A 15773-nucleotide genomic window follows, 5' to 3' on the forward strand; every position below is an offset into this window, starting at 1 on the left:
GTATTTATTCATGCTTAAAAATTAAACTTGAACCGTTTTCAAATTAAAACAGCATTCAGATAATGAAACATTTAACCTTAAACATTAACTGTATTCTAATTGATACAAATTCATATGAAAAATTGTATGTTGTGTTTTAATAAGTTCATACTGGTATATGCAATAATCAACATGATATAAGTTCATGATTTCATAAGTAAAATTAAACTCAATGACTGCATGAAAAATGAAAATTTATTATTATGTTCAATAGTTAACAATGATCATAACTTATTAGCATTGAAGAGATATATGAATAGATTCATTTGCTAATTGTGTATAAATTTTAATAGACAAAAACTAGAACATAAGATTAAAATATGAAAGGTATTTGAATTCTTTTTGCAGGAACACATATTTACATAAATCAACAAGAACATATATACAAGGACAAGAAAAACAAACCTATACACAGAAACAAACAAATAAAAATTAAACAAATCAAATTATTAATCACTGATTCATATTAAATCTGAAACATTGAAACTTATGCAGAATAATGAAATGACATACAGATTCATTTTAACATTATAGAAAAATTCATGGTGAAGGTGATACTGTTCCATATGAACATATATACAGATTCATTCAAATAATTTGCATAGTTAACATATACTAATAAAAATAACCAAAGAATCAAAAGTGGATATGTTTATCAAAATTGAAAAACATATGTAGAGAACTAAACTTAGAATTATCATGTAAAATGAATGGTCATGAACTCGGCCAATAGGTAGAATTATCGTATAAGACGAATTAACATATACTGTTCCGAATTAGTATGTAATATATATGAAAAGTCAGATGTTCAGAAACATTTTCTGAAATGAATACAGATTTATTAAAAATAAATAAAGAATCATGTTAAAAGATAAACTATCTCATTGAAACTGTAGATTCAGATGTATTCCTCTAACTTGTATGGTTAACGTATATTTAAACAGAAAGAATCAAAGAATCAAACGTGATAGTTTTATTAAAATTAGAAGAACACATGTACATAATAACATAAAGAACATACATATAAAAAATGAAAACAAACCTATTTACAAACTAAACACACAAAAAGTAAAATTAAACAGAACAAAACTAAATTAAGCCCAATAAAGATCAATCTTCGTTGCACGAAGATCTGTCTTTTGTCGAAAGAAAGAACTCATGGGCCAACTCATATGGTGTGCAGCAGTAATCTTCTTGGAAGATTTATGCTTGGAAATCATGGTTCTAAAAGAAGAAAAAGTTTTTGTAACTTTGTTTTTTTTATGTGTGATAACTGAGAAGAAATCAGATTTAGTCTGATAGAGATGAATAGAAAATGTAAGCAAAAAAAATCTGATCATTGCCAATTGTTTATAATGATGTGAAGAGGAATTAAAGTTTCTGTTGGTAACGAAAAGGTACAAATTCACACCATTTGAACATGAAGAAACATAATTTTTCAAAATGGTGCAGGAACTGAGGAAGAAAGAAGATACATGTCTGATATTAACCCGTGTCGCGACTGAGAATGGTGATTCGCGGTCGCGGCAAAGTTTTTTTTTTTTTTTTGTGTCTCGCTGAAGTTACCGAGAATTTTTAAATTCTTGGCAGAGAATTTCAATTCTCGGTAAGTTCATAAGATTTTTTTTTTGTTGTCTGAAGTTACAGAGAATTTTAAATTCTCGACAGAGAATTTCAATTCTCGGTAAGTTCAGAAATGTTTTTCCTCTTCCTTTACTTGGAAATCCTGAATTCTCTACTGAGAATTCATATTCTCAGTAAGTTCAGAAATAAAAATTCTTGTGCAAAACATTTAGAAATATGATTTTAAAGAATTTTTATTAGATAAAACTTGTTTATACACAAATCAAACTTATGAAATAAAAATAAAACAAAAATAAATTAAACTAAAAATAAATAAACATAAAAATTATGAACAAGAGATAAGAAGTATGAAAATCTAAACGTAAAACTAAGCGAATTAATTTTCAAAGAACTTGTTCGCAAATTCAATTGCTTGAATTGGAGCTCTTTCTGATTCAAAATATTTTTATCAACTAAATACGAACTTGTTCATTTAAACTTACCTGGAAATAATTTCAAGTGGGAATTAAAAAGTAGAACTATACCCCCAATTTGAAATTAGTATTGTACATATGTTTTTTCTCTTTTTTTTTTACATTTTTTTAAGCGCTTTCCTTTTTTAGCGTTTTCTCAATTTAAGGATCTAATGATTTCGGTTGAATGCCCGAACTTCTAGTTCTGGTCACGAACAAAAAAACTACGAACATTAACTGAAACTTTCAAAGCTATATTGAAAGTATACAATTCCTTCCTGGCGGATAAGATAATTTCATCCTACTTCTGATATATCTGTCTTAGAAGAGTTGATCGGCTATTTCTTAAAGAGATAAATGTAGGTGTTTTAAGGAAATGATAAAAATGGAAATTATTTGGGTTTAGTGTAGGAATTGATATCTTCTTAACAAAGAGATATGATATTTTGGTGAAGGACTAAGTGTATAGAAAAGAGGTAAATGTGTTTGGGAAGAGGTAAATTTTCTGGAAAAATCATCTGTCACGTCTGACATCCTGTTTCATAAAATTTTCTTTTCCTTCTGATGTAACTGCATGCTTAATTTCTTTTCTGTAGACTCCTTCTGTGAATTTCATTGATAATAAAATCTCCAAGTTATCTTTGATAAAACTTGAATTTTTATCTGCAAACATCTAATTGCAAACGTTAAATAACAACGAGGATTTAGTCCTAGTGACCATCCTCAAAATAAAAAACTATAAAAATAAATAAATACATATATTATAAACCAAGGTGCGAAATAAAACACGAAAAACATTTGATCCACTTGATAAGAATAACCAAGTAGTACAATATATTGTTGGGGTATTGATAGGGGTCAAAAACCCCTATCTTTGGGTATGGTTTTAGGACGGTTTTTAGCGTTATTGCATGAATAAGCGAGCAATTCTCGCATTTATATGCTTTTGTGTGAGTTAGTTAGAAATTAGACATGTTCTATTTATTTTTCGTTGTTTAGGCTCATTTTCTGGATATTTTAGGCAAATATGGCCAAATTGGCATGTACGTTAAATTTCCATTATCTTTTATAGCTAAATTGATCCGCTAAAAGTCGCACCAAACGGAGTGTTTACTCAAAATAAGCGATTGGCGGGTCAATTTAGCCTCAAAACTAATGTTATTTGGAGTTTTTCGTGCATGTGCAGGCTAAAACAGGAACGAGTTCGGGTGAAAGTTGCGTTTCGGGACATCCAGCAGTCGCGCAAGGCGTTATGGACAATCCTCCTCGTCGAAATGGCCTTTTTGGGGCCGGATCGACGAGTTGGCACTGCCAGCCCGTCGAGCAGGCCTTTAAGGGGCCAGCTCGGCGAGCTGCCCTGCGGGAATCAGTCAAAAGACTGATTCCCGATCCCACGAAGCCACGATTGACCCCACAACTTCCCACCTGCAAAAGGATACGAATTAGGTCAGAAAGAGGGCTCAAACCGCGTCTATAAATAGGAATTTCCCAATTGTAAATTAGATATCTTTTATCTTTTGTAAAAACCTAAGCTTCCACCTTGAGAAATCCTCTCCACCTCCTCCATCTCCTTTAACCTCCATTGAAGACACCTCCGAAGCTCCGTTCATCGAGGATTGGTCAAGTTCCATCCTTAAGTCCTAAGAAGACGCCTGCATTGGTAGACAGGTTCCCTGAAAGGGATTTTTCTTCTTTTATATTCTGTCTAGCCTCTGATCCATGTTATGAATCCTAGGCTCATTGTATCTTCGTGACAATACTTTCCATCTTTAATATATGTTATAGTTTTGTTTGTTCAATTGTTCAATTGCTTAATTCTTTGCCTTACGCTTTGTCTGATTGGTTTAACTCATTCGATAATCCCAAAATTAAGTTGGCACATATTGTGAGCTGAATCTGACCTAGTCAGTGCCTATAGGATTAACGACCCTATAGAAGATTAAGCCCAAATTGTTGAGCCTTAGAGCTATTTTCGGCCTTACAAGGGAATCACGAACTAGGGACCTCAGGAGGATAGGTAGGGTTAATCGCCTCGGACACAAGTGACTTAGATTAGGTTTTAATTCCTTTGTCTAAACAATCTATTCTCATTATTATCGCATCACCACATGTCCCTTCGGGCAATTACATTGGTAAAAGATCACCTAGGAGTAGAATAACTTAGATAGGAGTAGAAGTAACTTAATTAGGAGTAGGTTAACTTAATCAAAACAAACCTCAAACTCCACACAGCCTAGATAACACCCGAGACCAAGGAGCTCGATAATTGCAGGAATAAATCCTATGGATTCGATACCTGGACTTGTCCAGATTTTATTACTTGATAACGGCGGGGTACACTTATCCTTTAGTGAGCCTTGTGGTACCGAACGCTAGAGGCGCATCAAGTTTTTGGCGCCGTTGATGGGGAAAGTAGATTAATTCTATAAATACCCGACAAGCGCCAATAATCAAGTTTTTGGCGCCGTTGTCGGGGATTTATTTCTTCTGCAATATCGAACCAAACGTCGATTTGTTAGTTTAGGCATTCCTTTGTGAATATCCTTTGTTTATATCGTTTATACCTGTTTATATATAATTCTTTATAACTTCTATACTTGTTCATATCTTTTGTATTTGTTCATAACTGTATACTTTTACTTATCAACTTTTGTGCTAGAACTTCACTTTTTCTCAGCATTCTCTGATCAATGAATTGGCAAGAAAGAGTCGAGTGGCAAGCTCAAAAGTTTACTACCCCATCAAGACAATACATTCATGCCCTGGAGAATGAGTGTTGAGCGATTTCCGCAAGTGCACGGTATACGCTTGTAGTAATAAAAGATATCGATCCCACAGGGAATGTTTTTTAACAAAAACTAATTTTGAATCGGTTAAATTTACTTTAAAGGTTTATAATATGGAAAATCGTTTAATCGGTTTTGGTTTTGAAATTGCTAGAATAAGAATTAGATTAGAATATGAAGATGTTAGAAAATATCTGATTTAAGAATGAATTTGCAAAACAGAAACGTTTTAGTACTTTAGAAAAGTAAACAGGTATATTTGTTTGCATTAAGCAAAGAAACAACTTTAAACTTTGTACGAATTATAAGGATGAAATAAATGACGAAACCTCTAATTAATTGGCTTTGAACGCGACAAAACCCTTATCCGGGATAATTGCCCTTAACCAAATTAAAACTCTACCGAGATGATAATTTGCCTAAGTGTTCAACAAAGTTTCCTTGTAAAGATTTGAATTAAATACGTTTTAATGAAAACACCAACATCAATCCCCTTCGGCTCATTTACCAAAGTGCTGCATAAGAATCTATCGAATAGAACGGACTTTATTAGATGAAATATAAATTGATACAAGTTTACAGAGAACATGGAGCATTGAATTCTTCGACGGCGTGCAAGTGAACGGGTTGTCAATCCTTTCCTCGGGTTTCGTTCGAGTTTGTCAGGCTCAGGGGCGAATCCTCTACTCAATCTTCTCGCTGAATCTTCGTAATAGAGACTGGGTCGGTCTACTACCAAATTGAAAACTAAACTGGAACAATGTCTAAACGCTACTGAATTTGTTATTATTTTGTAAACAATGTGTGTACATCATATTATTTTGAACAGAAATGAACTTCTAATCTCTGACTCATTTCTGAGTCAGATTTTCTGCATAACTCTTGCACTAATCTAAAAATCTAACTCTCTCATCATTGTTTCAACTCTCAAATCAACTCTTTATTTATAGATGTTGAAGAGTCGTGATTGAAGTGTCGTGTCCGTTGTGAAGAGACGTATCCATTGTGAAAGGACGTCTTTATCCACCCGAACGAACGCGTTTCTTGGAATTTAAACATGTGTTTGTTGTGCTGCAAAGGCTGTTGGTATTACCGAGAATGGGGGAGCATCAATTGTACTTCGGACGAAAGGGGGAAGGTGACTGGCGACGCGTGTCGCGACCGAGAATTTTGAGATTCTCGGTCGCGGCCTCCAAATTCTCTAACGAGAATTTGGATTCCCTGCCGAGAATATGCATTTTTCTCTGTTTCTGATTTCGTCTTTGTCCTCGTTTTTTGTGTAATTGATCTTTGTTGTTTTTGACTCCTTTTGTAAGGTTTTTCTTCTGTTTTTAAGCTCTTTTTACTCCTATTTGGATTTTACCAAATATTTATGTACCTTGCACGAAAGAAACATATTCGAGAGTAAAAGTATTCTAAATAGGTATGAATAGCATAAATTCGTAGCAATATTGATGTAATTATTGATGATATTTCAGGTATATTTTGGGCTTAACAATGAGGCTCCCAATCCCTCCATGGCCAAGTTAAATAAGAAAATGGATATCTTGATGGCAAAGCTGAGCCTCAACACCAATGAAAGTGTAAGTTTTGTGGGTAATCACCAAAGGTATAATTCTAACCCCAATTCTTACAGCTTTTATGGTAGTGATTAGAGGAGACCTCAACACTCAAATCTGTCCTACACGAACCCTAACATGTTGAGGCCTCCAAATAGGTTGTTAATGAGCACAGGGAAAATGAATTGGGAGTGTTTCCTTACGAACAAGCAAGCCAAGTTTCTCCACAACCCTCTAGTTCACAAGATGAGGTGTTGTCCCTTTTAGAAGGAATATCAGCCCGACTTACAATCAATGAGGAGGTTTGCAAGGACTTGAGCAACTAGTTGGCTCAAATAAACCATGAGATGCAAGAGCAATCCCGAGATGCTCTCCCAAGCATAAAGGAAAACATAGAAATCCCACAAAGGGAATCGGCTCAAGCCATCTCTTTGAGGAATGACAAAAAGGTAGAACCAAGTCCACTGTCACATGCATCACTCAAGGTAAGTGAGGAACCGGAAGTGGTAAGCAACCCCGGTTTAAAATCTAAAATTCTAAATCATGTGAAAGAGATAAAAGATGAAATCAAAACTTGTGTATCTCAACTATCTTTTCCTCAAAAGTTAGAAAAGTTTAGGTTTGCTTCATACTCAGAAGTTTTCACTCTCTTCGACCTACCAAGAGAATCCAAAAGGGAGCAAACCAAAATTTTTCATAATATGTTTAAATTTGGTCGCTTATTTTCATTAAACTTATTTGAGGCCCCTAATCCGTTTTGCAGGTACGGATTATTTGTTAAGGAATTTGAGTTCCTAACGCGGATAGAAGCTTATACTTAGGAAGGAACTCTATGTCGAGCTAACCGACTATAAAAGTAGCGCTTCTTGGGAGGCAACCCAAGTTTGGATTAAACTTTTTCTAGGTTTGTGTTTCTTTTTAATTCAATTATAGATTTCTGTTTTTAACTTTGGTTAGTAAGTTGTCTTCTCCACCCTAACTTCTTTCACATGTGTTTTATTGTTTTATATGCAATGTTGGAACTTATTGCATGATTTAAGTGTGAGGAGAAGGGGTAGACAAACTTACAAAAATTTGTATAATTTTTAAATTTTTGTTGCGTCGTGTCTAGTTTAGTTTAGCGTTTTCGGGTTTTATTTATGCTTTATTTATGTTTTTGCATGTTTAGGACCTAAAACCGTGAACCTCCTTCGAATCTAAACTTCGTTATTTGTCCTTGAGGGCTGAGAACCGAATCTAAGATTGCATGACAACTAGTTTAGGTACAATCCCTGTATCTGTAAAAGCATGAGCTAAAGTTTGCATTTAGACCCTATTTTTGAAGAAATGCTAAAATCATTACTTAGATAGATAACTTAAGAATTGAAGGCATGTTGTGTTATTGAAATTGAGTTTGGGGAGAACTAGTAAGCACAAATTTGAAACCCAAGAACTGTGAGTTGAATTTGAGCCCAAGAGCGAACATCAAAAAGCTCTTTTTCTTGACATTTTTGTGTGAATGCTTTGACTTGTGGAAAGATCACAGATTTTGCACCTAATACTGAGTTGAACCTACATACGATGATTTGAGATGTTAAACGATGAATCAGCCTCACTAGAATTAACCCTTTTCTTTACCTTATTTTCTCTTTTTTTTATCCACTTTAGGAAGCCCCTTTGAGCCTGTATTTTGTATCTTGTAGATTTTTCTTTCGTTCTAACCCAATTTTTGCAAACCATCACTTGGTTTGTTACTTAACCCGAGTTTTTGCAAAGCTCACATTGAGCCTTTGTTTTCTTCAAGCGCTTTATCTTTGTTTATGGCATCATAGTAGCAAGCCAAAAGGCTAAGAAGTGAATGAGCATTACTATCCAAAAGAAAAAGAAAAGAAAAAACAGAAACGGAAAAGAAAAGAGACGAACAGAAAAAAAAAGGAGTACTCTATCTCCCAGATCTTAAAATTAGAACGTCTCAGAAAAAAATATATGAATAAAAAGCTCAATCACTTCACAATTTGCTAAAGCCATTTTAAACTTTGTTTTTCTAGCGCTAGAACTCCTAACCCTTGTTGTACCTTTAACCCTCTAACCACATTACAACCCTAATTCGAGGCTGTTTTTGATATCATCGGAGTCATATAGCATAGTAGAGGAACTCAAATGAACGTGCAAAATCAACGTAATCCTAAGCAAGAACATAAGCCGAGAGTAAACACTTTAGCCACCAAAATTGTGTGAATTGAGTGAACTACCTATGGTGAGGTGTTTTATTTAGCTATCCCCTTAAGCTCGTTTAATTGAACATGTGTCCTTTTTCTTAAACATATGACATGTGATAATTGAAATGCGGCTTTTGGATATCGTGTCTCTACTTTGTATTTCTGAATGCATGTAATTACAGATGCTCGAAATTGTGTCAAGCACCTAGTCAAACCATGAGGTTTTCTAGCTTGCTTGTGATTGCGGGTTTAATTTTTTAGTTTAGTTGGGGACAAGTAAAGTTTTAAGTGCGAGGAGGTTTGATAGGGGTCAAAAACCCCTATCTTTGGGTACGGTTTTAGGACGGTTTTTAGCGTTATTGCATGAATAAGCGAGCAATTCTCGCATTTATATGCTTTTGTGTGAGTTAGTTAGAAATTGGATATGTTCTATTTATTTTTCGTTGTTTAGGCTCGTTTTCTGGATATTTTAGGCAAATATGGCCAAATTGGCATGTACGTTAAATTTTCATTATGTTTTATAACTAAATTGATCCGCCAAAAGTCGAACCAAACAGAGTGTTTACTCAAAATAAGCGATTGGCGGGTCAATTTAGCCTCGGAACTAATGTTATTTAGAGTTTTTCGTGCATGTGCAGACTAAAACAGGAACGAGTTCGGGTGAAAGTTGTGTTTCAGGACATCCAGCAGTCGCGTAAGGCGTTCTGGGCTATCACGCTCGTCGAAATGGCCTTTTTGGGGCTGGATCGGCGAGCTGGCACTGCCAGCCCATCGAGCAAGTTGGCCCTCAGGGGCCTGCTCGGGCGAGCTGGCCTTCGTAGGCCAGCTCACGATGAGCTGGCTCGCCCAGCTCGGCGAGCTGCCCTATGGGAATCAGTCAAAAGACTGATTCCCGGTCCCACGAAGCCACGATTGACCCCATGACTTCCCACCTGCAAAAGGATACGAATTAGGTCAGAAAGAGGGCTCAAACCGCGTCTATAAATAGGAATTTCCAATTGTAAATTAGATATCTTTTTATCTTTTGTAAAAACCTAAGCTTCCACCTTGAGAAATCCTCTCCACCTCCTCCATCTCCTCCAACCTCCATTGAAGTCACCTCCGAAGCTCCGTTCATCAAGGATTGCTCAAGTTCCATCCTTAAGTCCTAGGAAGACGCCTGCATTGGTAGACAGGTTCCCTGAAAGAGATTTTTCTTCTTTTATATTCTGTCTAGCCTCTGATCCATGTTATGAATCCTAGGCTCATTGTATCTTAGTGACAATACTTTCCATCTTTAATATATGTTGTAGTTTTGTTTGTTCAATTGTTCTATTGCTTAATTCTTTGTCTTACGCTTTGTCTGATTGGTTTAACTCATTCGATAATCCCAAAATTAAGTTGGCACATATTGCGAGCTGAATCTGACCTAGTCAATGCCTATAGGATTGACGACCCTATAGAAGATTAAGCCCAAATTGCTGAGCCTTAGAGCTAGTTTCGGCCTTATAAGGGAATCACGAAGTAGGGACCTCAGGAGGATAGGTAGGGTTAATCGCCTCGGACACAAGTGACTTAGATTAGGTTTTAATTCCGTTGTCTAAACAATCTATTCTCATTATTATCGCATCACCTCATGTGCCTTCGGGCAATTACATTGGTAAAAGATCACCTAGGAGTAGAATAACTTAGATAGGAGTAGAAGTAACTTAATTAGGAGTAGGTTAACTTAATCAAAACTAACCTCAAAACCCACACAACCTAGATAACACCTAAGACCAAGTAGCTCGATACTTGCAGGATTAAATCGTGTGGATTCGATATCTGGACTTGTCCAGATTTTATTACTTGATAACGACGGGGTACACTTATCCCTTAGTGAGCCTTGCGGTACCGAACACCGTGAGGCGCATCAGGTATCTACCTCAACAAGCGAAGCTGGAGTGGTTGGAAATTCTAGTCAAAGTAGGGTTGATACATGAGGTTTGTAAGGAGAAAGCTACTGATGATGGTGAAAATGATGAAAAGGTGGTCCTTAGGATGGGGATAACCAAATGGCAGTAAATCAAATACTTAAGTTGGACATGGTGAACTTGGTATCAGAGAATGACGTGGCTGTTAGGGAGAACGAGGGTCATGGTGCGGATGTTGATGATGGTGAGCTTATTGATGTTAGAATCAGGAGAGATGAAAGGGAAGATAAGGCCGAAGGTCAAAAAGACGGTGTAGAGGGGTCAGATGAACCTCTATTGATGTGCTCCATTCCTAAAAAAGCAGTCTTCATGGCTGATATAGAAGAAAAACTCTGCTTGTTCCTGTAATTTATCAAGAAGATACGTCCATATGAGGATATGACAAACTCACTACTTGCACAATAAATGGCTAGTTTGGCCGACATCCATGAGGAGAAGAAAATACGGGATCTCTTTCCATCTGAAGCCATTTGAGATGGGTCACTGCTTCGTATGGAGTGGTAAGTTCCTTTTTGCTTTGTCACAAGTGCATTTCTGGGAATTGATCTAAGTTAGGAGAATTTTTATAGGGCTTATTTGACAGTCATGAGGCTTATAGTACTTACCACCATGAGGAAGAGGAGTTGGAGCATAGTCGAGATGTCCTATTGGATCGAGAAATGGAAATTGCAGCATTGCGGGAGCTGGTGGGAAAGCAGTTCATAGAGATTGATTTGTTCAAAACATCGAAGTAAGTGTTGCTTGCAGATCTCGAGGGTCGTATGCAAAAGGTTATAGAGATGGAAGTTAGGGCCAAGGATACTAGTATGGCTTTGAGCAAAAAAAAAGAGGATTTGCAATCTGTAGTGCTCTTAGAGTCCGCTCAGAAAGAGGAGAAACGAGAACTAGAGGGGAAATCGACTCAACTTCAGAGAGATATTGAGTTGGAGAAGACTATTCTAGAAAAGGATCTTTCAGACGCTTAAAACATGTTGATAAGGATAATGGTGAGTGGGAGTCTTTTTTGTTCTGCTCATGATGTTGCACAAAAGGAGGCTTTCATAGAAAATCGTGAGAGACAACTTATGAGAATTGATACTGCCATGGTCCTTCAAGTGGCGCACAAGGCTTGTTCTGTGGTTCCCAATAGTATGGTCACCAATTTGAACCCTTATGACTCGGCCAGTGTGAAAGTCGCCCTTGAATTTGCTAAGTCATTGCCTTAGAGTTGTGAAGTAAAAGTTTTTTTCTATTATATAAAGCTTTTTATGACAATGCCCAGAGGAGGTATGAACCTTGTATTTGAACACTTTCAATAGTAAATGAATGAACTTTTTAACTTGAATGTTTCTTTTGTTGAGTGGTCTATTGCCTCTTAAAGGCCTACTCGACGGGCTGGCAGTGCCAACTCGCCGATCCGGTCCCAAAAAGGCCATTTCGACGAGCGGGATTGCCCAGAACGCCTTGCGCGACTGTTGGATGTCCCGGAACGCAACTTTCACCCAAACTCATTCCTGTTTTATCCCGCACATGCGCAAAAACTCCAAATAACATTAGTTCCGAGGCTAAATTGACCCGCCAATCGCTTATTTTGAGTAAACACTCCGTTTGGTGCGACGTTTGGCGGATCAATTAGCTATAAAAGATAATGGAAATTTAACGTACATGCCAATTTGGCCATATTTGCCTAAAATATCTAGAAAACGAGCCTAAACAATGAAAAATAAATAGAACATATCCAATTTCTAACTAACTCACACAAAAGCATATAAATGCGAGAATTGCTCGCTTATTCATGAAATAACGCTAAAAACCGTCCTAAAACTGTACCCAAGGATAGGGGTTTTTGACCCCTATCAAACCTCATCGGACTTAAAACTTCACTTGTCCCCAAGTAAACTAAAAAACTAAACCCGCAATCACAAGCAAACTAGAAAACCTCTTGGTTTGACTAGGTGCTTGACACAATTTCGAGCATCTGTAATTACATGCATTCGGAATTACAAAGTAGAGACACGATATCCAAAAGCCGCATTTCAATTATCATAGGTCATATGTTTACGAGAAAGGACACATGTTCAATTAAACGAGCTTAAGGGGATAGCTAAGTAAAACACCTCACCATAGGTAGTTCACTCGATTCACACAATTTTGGTGGCTAAAGTGTTTACTCTCGGCTTATGTTCTTGCTTAGGATTATGTTGATTTTGCACGTTCATCCGAGTTCCTCTACTATGCTATATGACTCCGATGATATCAAAAACAGCCTCGAATTGGGGTTGTAATGTGGTTAGAGGGTTAAAGGTACAACAAGGGTTAGGAGTTATAGCGCTAGAAAAACAAAGTTTAAAATGGCTTTAGCAAATTGTGAAGTGATTGAGCTTTCTATTCACATATTTTTTTTCTGAGACGTTCTAATTTTAAGAACTGGGAGATAGGGTTCTCCTTCTTTTGTTCATCTCTTTTCTTTTCCTTTTCTGTTTTTCTTTTTTTTTCTTTTGGATAGTAATGCTCATTCACTTCTTAGTCTTTTGGCTTGCTACTATGATGCCATAAACATAGATAAAGCGCTAGAAGGAAACAAAGGCTCAATGTGAGCTTTGCAAAAACTCGGGTTAAGTAACAAACCTAGTGATGGTTTGCAAAAATTGGGTTAGAATGAAAGAAAAATCTAAAAGATACAAAAATACAGGCTCAAAGGGGCTTCCTAGTGTAGATGAAAAAGAGAAAATAAGGTAAAGAAAATGTTAATTCTAATGAGGCTGATTCATCGTATAACATCTCAAATCATCGCATGTAGGTTCAACTCAGTATTAAGTGCAAAATCTGTAATCTTTCCACAAGTCAAAGCAGTCACACAAAAATGTCAAGAAAAAGAGCTTTTTGATGTTCGCTCTTGGGCTCAAATTCAACTCACAGTTCTTGGGTTTCAAATTTGTGCTTACTAGTTCTCCCCAAACTCAAGTTTAATATCACATGCCTTCAATTAAGTTATCTACATAAGTAATGATTTTAGCATTTCTTCAAAAGTAGGGTCTAAATGCAAACTTTAGCTCATGCTTTTACAGATACAAGGATTGTGTCCTACACCTAAACTAGTTGTCATGCAATCTGAGATTCGGTTCTCAGCCCTCAAGGACAAATAACGAAGTTTAGATTCGAAGGAGGTTCACGGTTTTAGGTCCTAAACATGCAAAAACATAAATAAAACCCGAAAAAGTTAAACTAAACTAGACACGACGCAACAAAAATTTAAAATTTATACAAATTTTTGTAAGTTTGTCTACCCCTCCTCCTCACACTTAAAATATGCAATAAGTTCCAACATTGCATCTAAAAACATAAAACACAAGTGTAAAAAGTTAGGGTGGAGAAGACAACTTACTGATCGGCCGGAGGATATGACCATGGAATGTTGTAGCGCTCACAGTAGTCTGCCGCTACGTACTCGAGACCCGCGAGCCTCCGATCCATGTTCTGCTCAAAATTGGTGAACTGTTGGTCCATTTGCTAAACAGTGTTGAAGGTTCAGAGGTTGAGATCCCGCATTTCTGCCATTATCGTGTTCATAGCTGGGAATTGAGCCTGCACCCCCGGCTCTTGGTACTCCGTTTGGTACCCTTCTGCTGCAGCTGCAGCTCCTTCCCCCTCAGCTTCTACTTGCTCTTCCTCTCTTTGTTATGGTGGTCTCCGTGCTCGTTTCTGTGTCTGGCTGCTTGAGCTTGCTCCTGCAGATGGATCCCTATTCAAACTGCATGAAAAGTAGATCTTCCCAAAAATTTAGCGTTAAGCAGTGTAGGATGGAAACCATCTTCGTTAATGACCAAGCCTTTGAACTGGTCCTCAAGGACGTGGGTCACCAAATAACCAAGCCCAATAGAGTCGCGTTTCTTACTTGTTTGGCTTCGGAAACCCTCAAAGATGGTTTTAACATTGTCAACAGGTTTATTATTTGCCACACACCACAATATAAGCACTTCTGTGCTAGAGACCTTGTTACTCTCGTTCTTGCCTAATAGGTTATGTGCTACAAATTTGTGTGCAAGATTTAAGAGTGGGTCTCGAAGAGAGATTGGGATAGCAGTGCCGGAGTCATAATCTGACGACCCGGTCAATTTGTACTAGGCGTCGCTCAAAGTCATGGGTTTTTCAAAACCCGAGACTACATCACTTGGGCTATAAACTCCAATGCAAGCTGTTATTATTGTATCACTGAGGCGATAAGGTCTACCATTCAGTCAGAAGGAGTATTTATCAGTACCTATGGGTGTCTCCTTTTTCAAGGTACTTAGAAACTCTACGGTGTATTTGTTATAAGCGACAACGTTTTTTGTGGCTAGGTGATACCAGCCTTGGAACTTTAGGATTTCCTAGCCCTATAGATGCTAAGTATTTTTGGTCAATGATGATTCGAGGGGAATGGTCTTGTTTGCAAAAACGATCATATAATTTCCCCTCGCTCTCATCGATTTACCCAAAAGGAGAACCATACTTATCTTGCAAGGCGACACTCAACTCGATGTCGGAGTCGGCCTCGTTGTCAACAACAACCTTGGCTTTGCCTTTTCTGCCCATAGTTCCTGAAAATAAGAAAGGAGACCAAAACGGACTAGTTAAAATACACTCACATAATCATACCTAAATACCCAAATATCCAACCTATAGACATGATTGAAGTTTAGAAACTTAGGGACCAAAATGTAAGGTTTTGGTCCCTAAAATGAAGTAATTAACCCGTAACTCTTAATCCGTGCAAAATTAACGAGGCACAACGACCAAAATGTGTTAAGAATGTGAAAAGGGGTCCTATTCACAAGTTTTCAACTATAAACTGCATAGTTGAGTTTTGAGCAACAATGGAGTTTTTACCCAATTGAGCAATTCCTCCAAAAACTCACAAATTAAGAACTCAAATCATACCTAAAGCACATATTGATCATAACAATGTCATAAATTGCAAGGAAATCAAGAAAAACAAGCAAACAAGTGATCTATTTGAAAAAGGATAAAAATTCCCAAAACCTAGGGTTACCCAATACTCAAAAATCAATGTTCTAAACTAAAATCTAATCCTAGAATCATGTGGGAAATCAAAAATAGGTAAGAATCCATACCTTGTTTGTTGATTTCGGGTCAGAAACGAAGATTTGGGGATTAGGGTCGTGATAAAGAGAAAAGAGAGAAGAGTAGAAGAAGATGAAGAAGGGGGATGAGTGTTCATCCC

This window comes from Euphorbia lathyris, chromosome 2 (genome assembly GCF_963576675.1).
Source record: "Euphorbia lathyris chromosome 2, ddEupLath1.1, whole genome shotgun sequence".
Lineage (NCBI taxonomy): Eukaryota > Viridiplantae > Streptophyta > Magnoliopsida > Malpighiales > Euphorbiaceae > Euphorbia > Euphorbia lathyris.